General features: G+C 28.8%; 1 long non-coding RNA gene across 1 annotated transcript; it reads left to right on the forward strand.

Moving 5' to 3' along the window:
• Positions 1-1,825: 1,825 nt before the first annotated feature.
• Positions 1,826-6,559, forward strand: LOC146995329 (uncharacterized). The gene is made up of 3 exons (XR_015043198.1): positions 1,826-1,920; positions 5,246-5,336; positions 6,220-6,559. It is a non-coding gene; the product is annotated as an uncharacterized LOC146995329 (long non-coding RNA).
• Positions 6,560-8,932: the final 2,373 nt, after the last annotated feature.

Raw genomic sequence — 8,932 nt, forward strand, 5'->3', positions numbered from 1 at the left:
ATAATAACCTTGGGAAAGGGAGTAAATTGAAGGAGCAGGACGACCCCCTGTCTTGCCATTGTCCGCCCAGATTGACCAAACAAGTTTGCTAAGCCAAAGAACGTTCTTTGGCTAAGCGTCATTTCAAGCGAGGACAGTCGTAATAATGGATACAGCTCCTTTACCAAAAGTAAGTTCGCTTTTAAAATATATATACAATTATTTCTTAATATAAATATCTTAATTATTATAAATTATAGTTAGATTTATGTGTCAAAATTTAAGTATGTAATAAAAAGTAGTTTTAGTTTGCTCTTTTTTTTTAGGTGTCTGTAAATTTGCTTTAAGAGTGTAATGCTGTAACGTAGTTTTATTTATTATGTATTGCTAACACGATGAAAGCTGTACGTATGGATGGTACTTTTTGTAAATAATTCTTAACATTATTTTTATTTTTGAACAATTTACGCAAAGCTATCGAATTTAATTATTTAAATTTAGTTTTGCATGCATTCCTATTTCAAATAGGAAGAACAGCGGTGGAAAAAAAATGCATACTAAAGTTTTGATTTCTTTTATAACACAAGTGTGTAAATTATTTGGTAGTATTGGAAGAAATAAAAACCGTATACTTTACTGAATTTCCTATTGAAGTCATATCGTTTTCAGCTTCTAGTAGTTTTTAATAGATTTTTAACTTTCATTTTTTTTATAAATTCTGCTTATAGTTTGTGACAATAAAATTCACTTACTGTTACAAAGCTGAATTTTTCCAAAATATAAATACTAGCACTACCTGGGTCATATCAGCATTCTAAAACTTATATTTTTGCAAATATGTTGTTATTCTCGAGAGTGTAGGTGTAGCTAAGGCCTATTGAACATTCAAAAGTCCGGGAGGCCAATAAAGCTGCTAAGACGGCTTTCCGTTTACGATTTAAAAAAAATCTTGCATTCTTTAAAAAAGGCTGAAAGCTTCAGATTTTAAATTACGTCCTAAGGGGCGTTTTTTTAACATTTTGTGTGTTACCTTTATTTATTAAATATCATGTTCTTCGCACTTAAATAAAAACATTAATTAAACCATAAAAACATTCAACAGCAATATCGCAAAATAATTTTAAAATGAACATATCTTTAGAATTCCCAATACAGAGTCTCGCGAGCTGGATATATATATATATATATATATATATATATATATATATATATATATTTTTTTCCTCGTACAGTATTGCCATTGCTCGCTTTGAAATCGTTTACTTTGTTAATCAAAAATTCGTTGACGTATTACAAAATATTAAATAATAAAGCAAATAATAAAACCAATTTCAAATTCAAATTAGGGCTTCCACATGCCCATATTCTATGGAAGATTACCTTATTCAAATTTTGTTGGCTCTAGGTACCGTTGTTTTACTACAATGCGAGAAACATACATACATTCCTGCAGATTCTTCATTATTTAATTTCTTTAAATATAATGTTTGGTGGCAGCAATTTGAAATGAAACATATCGGGAATCGATGCAAAATGCCAAAACGAAATTAACAGTCCTTCTGGGAGAATTGCCCTTTTGGACTAAAAAAAAAACCCAGCTATTTTAAAAAAAATAGTAAGTTTTGATTTTCTGATGACAAACTGAAAACTATTGTATTATTAAATATTCCAGGTCATTCATGCAGATAACTATTTAATGAGAATTCATTTTCAGTCAAAGACCAAGCATAAAATTTTAGTACCTTGTCCATTTACGTAGGTTCCATATTCCTAATACTTGTGCCACAGCAAATTGTCAAACTTATCTGCCTCTTATCTTTTTTTTAAACTGTAGCACAATAAAATATTTTTTTTTTTCAGGAGGGATTACATGATAGTTCAAAATTATCAGATTTTTATAACTGCAAGAAATTTCCGAAGATGCTGTTAATGTCCTAAAAGGTAATTTTATTTTCTACTCTGTTTTAAATTAAAAACTATACCTAGTCCGGATTTTTGAAAATTCCAGATATTCAGTTGACTTATGCTATATACATGTATTTATTTTATGCTAAATATGTATTTACTGACAAATATACGTATATGCCAATATATAATATGTACACCAAATGTTTATTTCTTTTAATGCGAATAAGAAAATTAAAAAAACAGTATTTATTTTTAAAAAATGTAAGGCATGTTTTTTTCAAACTTAATTAAATAGTAAAATTCGTACATGTCTAAACATTTTTATTTCAACTGTAACAAAACGACTTTTTTATATGTAAGCCATAAAACCTAAATGTTTGATGCATTTTTATTTTATAATATGAAAATTAAGCAATATTGCCTTATATTTGTGGCAGCGCCTATCATATTTAAAAAATTAACTTATTTTATTAACAGATAATAAAATGCACAATTAAAAAACAGCTTCTCCTCCCTTCTATTGCGGGAGAAAACCTAATTCCACGGGTTATTTTTATTTATTTATTTCCCCCTAAGAAAACTTGTCAGGCATACTTTCAAAATTGTCGAAATATATACTAATTTAAACATGATAATTCTAAAATGATTCATAGATTAATTCATATACATCAACTCAATAGTTAGAAAGTTAAACTAATGACATTTACTTATTACTTTTCAAGATTATTGCCTTTTCATTTCAATTAGTTATTATATCTTCTCCTAGTGATATTAAAATGAGTGAGAGGATCTGATGAAGTAATGTTCAAAATAATATAATTGTTTACATTAGCAAAAGCTATTGTTGTATCAAACAAGTCTTATAAACCTTTTCTTATGCACAGTCCTTTAAAGTAGGAAAGAAATGTAAGTAATCTGATTTTAATAAACTCATATGAATTCATTTTCTGGTTTAGATAGGATTTAAAGACCCAGGTAACACAGCTTGTTTACATTTTCAATAACTAAGTTATGTGAACACTGTTAGAGGCGTAGCCAGAGTTCTTGCTGCCTCGCTCAGTACACAATAAAAAGTCTATAAAATGTCAAAATGATATATATAAAAACAAAATATCTGGGTTTATTTTTGAAATAAAACATTAATTCTAATATCGTAAAGTACTATTTTGTTTGTTTTCCTTATACACAAAATCATTAATAGTATTCTAAAAGTTTGATTTACTACTCTATCAGCTGATTTGTAGACAGTATGGTACAATTTCTCAGTCTTTAGGTGTTTTTTAATCCATTTGTACTTTGCAAAATTCTTCTCGCAACAGTCATGAAAAAAATTTACAGATGTATATCAGTATTTGGAACTGCATTCTGAACTGCAGAAGTTCAAAGTTACCATCCTTTCACCTGCCTTCGAAAACACTACCGCAAAGAATCCAGTAAATGTAAACGCTGCAAAAGCACAAAGCTGATAGAATTCTCTTGCGGCCTCCTCGCTTTCTTTCGCTGCTGTTCAAAATTTATTTGCATGTGTCATTTTTTTTCAATTTATTATTATTTTGTCTGATTTCCGTGCTATGTTTTCTAAAAGTGATTTTAAAGTGTTTGCAAAGAAAATTTACAAAACTGCATACTCGAGTACTTGTCTCGGCATGAAATTAAGCATAATGGTTGAGATACAGTCAAGGAAATATTAAATTGCGTTTAAAGAATGTTTCCTTCTAAGATAATATGTTGCCGAAAATTTTCTTAACGGAACAGTTTTTGGGACAATTTTGAGAAAATGGGGGAAGGCCAAATTGATTTCAGTAACTAATATTTACTTTATGTAAATTTTACTTACGTATGCTTAATATTATATTTCTTGCTGCTCATTCCGAGTCGTAGCTAGGGTTTTCAGCGCCCAGGGAAAACTGAAGATTTCGCGCCCCCTACTGCTTGCCAAGGATGGAAAACATTTAATTCTAAAATGCCGTAACATCAGTTTCGCGCCCCTTGGATCCTGCGCCCGGGGACAGATGCCCCTTGCCCCCCCCTCTAGCTACGCCCCTGCGCTCATTTTAATTTATATGCCCTAAATACCATGTTTAACAGGCTGTTTACTTACAAATGCTTAATATCATGCTTTTTCTCCGAACATTAATGCACATTCCCTAAATATTACCCACCAGCGGCAAAGTCGCTGAGCACTGGTAGTTCGGTCCAGAGTTTGAATCGCATGAAGGAGCTGGCTGCATAGACTTTTTTGTGGTTTTCTCCATGTGTAACGTGTATACGAACCAGTTTGCCTTACAAAGACCTCTACGGAGGCATCCTTCCCATTAGGCAGATTTTTGATGGCATGTCAGCAACTAAAGGACAAATAAAGGCTTTGAAAAGCTGTCAGAATTTTATCGAACCTGTCGAAATTATGCTTGGCAGTAGATTGGTTCAAGCTCTGAATACAAAAACAGGTCAATTTGAAACCAAAATTGTAAAAGAAACATTTCAGTATGTTTCAGTCATAAAAACAATTGAAATGGTTTTGTCTAATAGCCATGTAAGAAATTATATCGAAAGTGAAACAATTTCTAATGATAGACATTTAAAAAACAGTTTTCATCTTTTTATGTCCCAAGAATTTTGAAATATGTGGAAACAAAACGCCCTGATCTTCTGGTACCAAGTATTGCTGATTTCAGTGGTAAAAATCTTTAAAAATTTAACTAGGAGTATAAATGATAGAATTTAATTAGGATTATAAATGATAGAATACTTTAAAACTTTTCTTTGTTTACTTTTTAATTACCTAGAGTAAAGTAATTTTGCATCTATTACTCCCATTGGTCTTTATTCTTAAATGGCTTATAGTTTTTTTCTTCTGGCTCGTAAAGGTAAGCTGTAAATGCATGTGCCTCTAGTGCCAAAGGCCTTTTTAATGATATTTTTGTAATCATTATGTAATAAACATGTGTATTTATATAGATATACATATATATATATAGATGACCTAAAAGCATTAGTTTTGCTCACAGAACTTTTGCTCAGCTAAAATTATTGGAAAGAAAGAGAGACAAAGGTTTTATTCATTATTAATGAGTAAATATTTGGCATAAGTCTATGCATAAAAAATAATTTCATATGCTTAGCTATAAAATTCTTTTCATAGGATAATATTTTTAGTTTGCAGTGTATGTATATGTAAATAAGCTATTGATACTATATGTAAGTGAGCTGAGCTGCATATCCTTTGAAATTTGCTACATATTCTATCTTGAAAGGTTCGTGTGTGATATTTATATAGTTTCAATTAATTATTACATTTCACATGCAATTTTTATCCAGTATATGTCTTTTATATATACTTTTATTTTTATTTTTGTAGGGTAAAGGCAAAGCAAGTATTTTAGCATCAAGCTGTTATTTGAAAAAAAAAAAAAAAAATCCAAATTCTGCACTTCTAATATTTGCTAAATGTAAGTATTGAGGAATTTTGATATGCTTTGCACTAACTTTCATTTTAAGAGGGCAGATTATATTAAAATGAGCCATTTTACAACAGTGAATGTATTTGGCCTCATGTGGCTAAAATTCATCTTCTCAGGCTGCTTTCGACTATTGTACCCACAGATGATGCATGGTCATTTAGCTAATTTCTGTAGAATTGGAATTGCATTGATTTGAATGTCACCTACATACTAGCAAATATTTCGAGAGAATAAGATGGTTTGTAATATGTGTGATGCCTTTATATGATCTAAATCTAAAGCATGACACTAATCATATATATGCATGTATATACAGTGAACATAGATTTTTTTTTTTTTTTTTTTTTTTTTAAACTTGTAAAGTGATGGAAAAATTGCTTCAAGGTGAAATTCAAAATATACACTTCCAGCCAGACTATAGCGATCATGAAATCAAGAACAAACATCTTTACAATAACAATAGTTTATTATGAACAACAATAGTTTATTATGAAAGGATGATACTTGTTTTCATAAGGAAAAGACAGACTAATTCTCCATATAGTTTGTTCTTTTTACATTTTTATGTACATTATTTATTACATTTTTCATTAAGAAGCAACGCACAAATAGACTATCCTATTCTATATTTGCATCAATATAATATTTACATATTCCTATATGTATTTATACTGCATTTTTACAGAAACTAAAAGCAAAAGACCTCTATGTGAATAAAATTACTAGGAATCACTTATTTTTGAAAGAAGAAAAATTTTCTGGCGATATTTTTTAATTGGAAAGATAAACTTTCTAGTATGGCTCATTGGTATTTGACTTGTCCTAATAGATAGGTAATGGATGTATTCTTAATAAAGAAATTTATTTTCAGGGAATAGAAGACATGGAATCTCTTGGACCAGCTCAGAATAAACAGCTCATTATAGTGTGTATTACAAGTTCATTCTGTATTAAAGCAGTAAATCACTTAATAGCATGCCCAAATCATGCCATGAAGGCATTTGACATTCTATTTAAAACTAATTTTGTATTTAGCGTTCAATATGCACATACATCAACAAATTTTTATAATTTTGTTGCAAGCCTTTTGTATAATGTCAGCACTCCTAGAGCTTGTGTGGACTCTTTAAATACATGTTTAAGTGTGAATTTATTGCATTTTGTACATGCATTACATTTCATGTTTTTAATGTCATTTTATTGTCATATTTTAGTGTCATATTTTCCATTTTTATATATGTACATATATTTCCTAATAAAGAGTTTTTCATGCATTGCTTGTTTTCACTTATATTTAAAATACTTCGTTCATTGAAATTATTATAATTCTGCAGTTATGGTAATGATTCCTATTCGGATTTAATCAATAAATGAAATACATAATTTTCAGCAGAATTATGAAAAATGAATTTTTAGCTTACACATGTGAGCTATAATCCATATTATTTCACTTTAAAATTTACTTTATTTTTCCCAAATGAGACTTGGAATTGGCATATATAAAAATAAATTATAGTCTAAAAGTATATGTAAGCATTTATTCACCTGTAATGATTAATGTATAGGAATTTGTATGCATATAACTTCTCAAAAATAGAAAGCGTAACAAGCTAACTTAAGATTTTAGACTTTATTCATAATTTGGGGTAATAATTAATTTTAAGCTCTTTATAATTATGTAATAAGAAATAGAAACATTTCTTTTGCAATATTTTGTGCAATATATGAAGCTAAAAACAATAGCATGAGAGTATTTTATGGTTACTTATTTTCTGAATCTCATACATTGAAAATAAAGCTGAATAATTTCATGTAAGGGAAATTAAATTCGCATTTGTTTCTTACTTCAATGTATATTAAAATTTATTATTCGATTTTTTATGCATATTATACTCAAGTAGACAAACTACTAGTAACATCAATTCACAAATTGTATTAATATATTCACTTATAAGTAGCATTTTAAGAAGTTAAATCTATCAGATTATGATACAGGTTTACTGACACATATATATATGATCAGCTGTTCTAACACATTCAAATTTTCATTATAAAATTTGTCAAGAACTATTTTTAATAAATTACTTTTCCAACTAGTATGATTATTTAATGGAAAATTTAGCTTATAATTTACATGATTACGTGCCCAAATCTTGTGAATAAGCATAATTTGCTTTTTTAAATTAAAATATGTATACAAAATTTAGAATGTATATCACTATATATATATATATATGATTCATCTAAAATGATTTTTTTAAATTTCTTTTATGAAACTAAGCATTTTTTGATTTCTCAAATTTTGAAAATATCTGAAATATTCAAAGTTTTAAGTACCTGAAAAACCTTATTTTTTATTCAAAAACTAAGTTTTTCATTGCGAATATCTTGCTATTCCAGTTTTTATATATAAGTTGCATTGACGTTCTTATTTTTATTGCTTACTACACATAAAGGTAAAAGCCATGTTTCTGTAAAATAAAATATATTCTGTGAGTTCAAAGTAATTTCACATCAGAAGTACTGTGAGGAAGTGATAGTGTTAAGTATTTCAGAATGTTAACTACACCGAATTTCTAATATTTTAATATGGATGTACGAGTAATTATTTTATATGTATATTTCGTTAGATTTGGAAAGAAAAACTATATGTCTAAACAATGAAGATACAATTGTCTTTAAACTGTGTTTTTTTATTTCAGTGATGGTCTACTTTGATTCATAATCCAGTTTTTATATATAAGTTGCATTGACGTTCTTATTTTTATTGCTTACTACACATAAAGGCAAAAGCCATGTTTCTGTAAAATAAAATATATTCTGTGAGAAAGTGATAGTGTTAAGTATTTCAGAATGTTAACTACACCGAATTTCCAATATTTTAATATGGATGTAATTTTTTTATATTTCGTTAGATCTGGAAAGAAATCTCAACACCAATAAATGTTTAAGTAAGTACATAGGTAGCAAATCTAAAACAGATGTATATATCAGATAATTAAAATCACAATAGCATGTTAAAAAGTAGTGTAAAATATTCTTTTCAAGAGATAATATTAACCAGATATCTAAAACAATACATCAGCTATAAAGTTTACATAGCAAATACCAATTTTCAGTTTGCCTATAAAATAATTATATAAAAATCGCACCATCAAGGAGTGAGCAGACTATTATTATAACTCCTTGTAATGTGTGTGGTTTCACCCGAATATCGGGCGATATCTGACTATCGAAGAAGAGCGAACGAAAAAAGAGTCACTCCTGTTTTTGTGTGAAAAGGGACCGCTTTTTACTAGAGTGAAATATCGCTCCTTCGAGGTTGGTGCCATTTTGGCATTAGAGGGAGGTGGGATATCACTCCTTTAGAGTCAGATAGGACTCTTTCGAATTTAGAGTGTATGGAAAAATTGCGGACATATAGCATCATTGTGAATAGTGGTGAAATTAATTAAACATAGTGCATTAGTGCTTGTTTGGGTTATACGTAAACTATTTCAACCCCAAAATGGCTACTAAAAAACACATGAAGTTGATTGAAAGTGGCGTGCTTTTAATGATAAATGGACCTGGAAATATTTTTT

Source organism: Stegodyphus dumicola, chromosome 9 (genome assembly GCF_044657685.1).
Source record: "Stegodyphus dumicola isolate Sdum_Otavi_A_Nest chromosome 9, ASM4465768v1".
Classification (NCBI taxonomy): Eukaryota; Metazoa; Arthropoda; class Arachnida; order Araneae; family Eresidae; genus Stegodyphus; species Stegodyphus dumicola.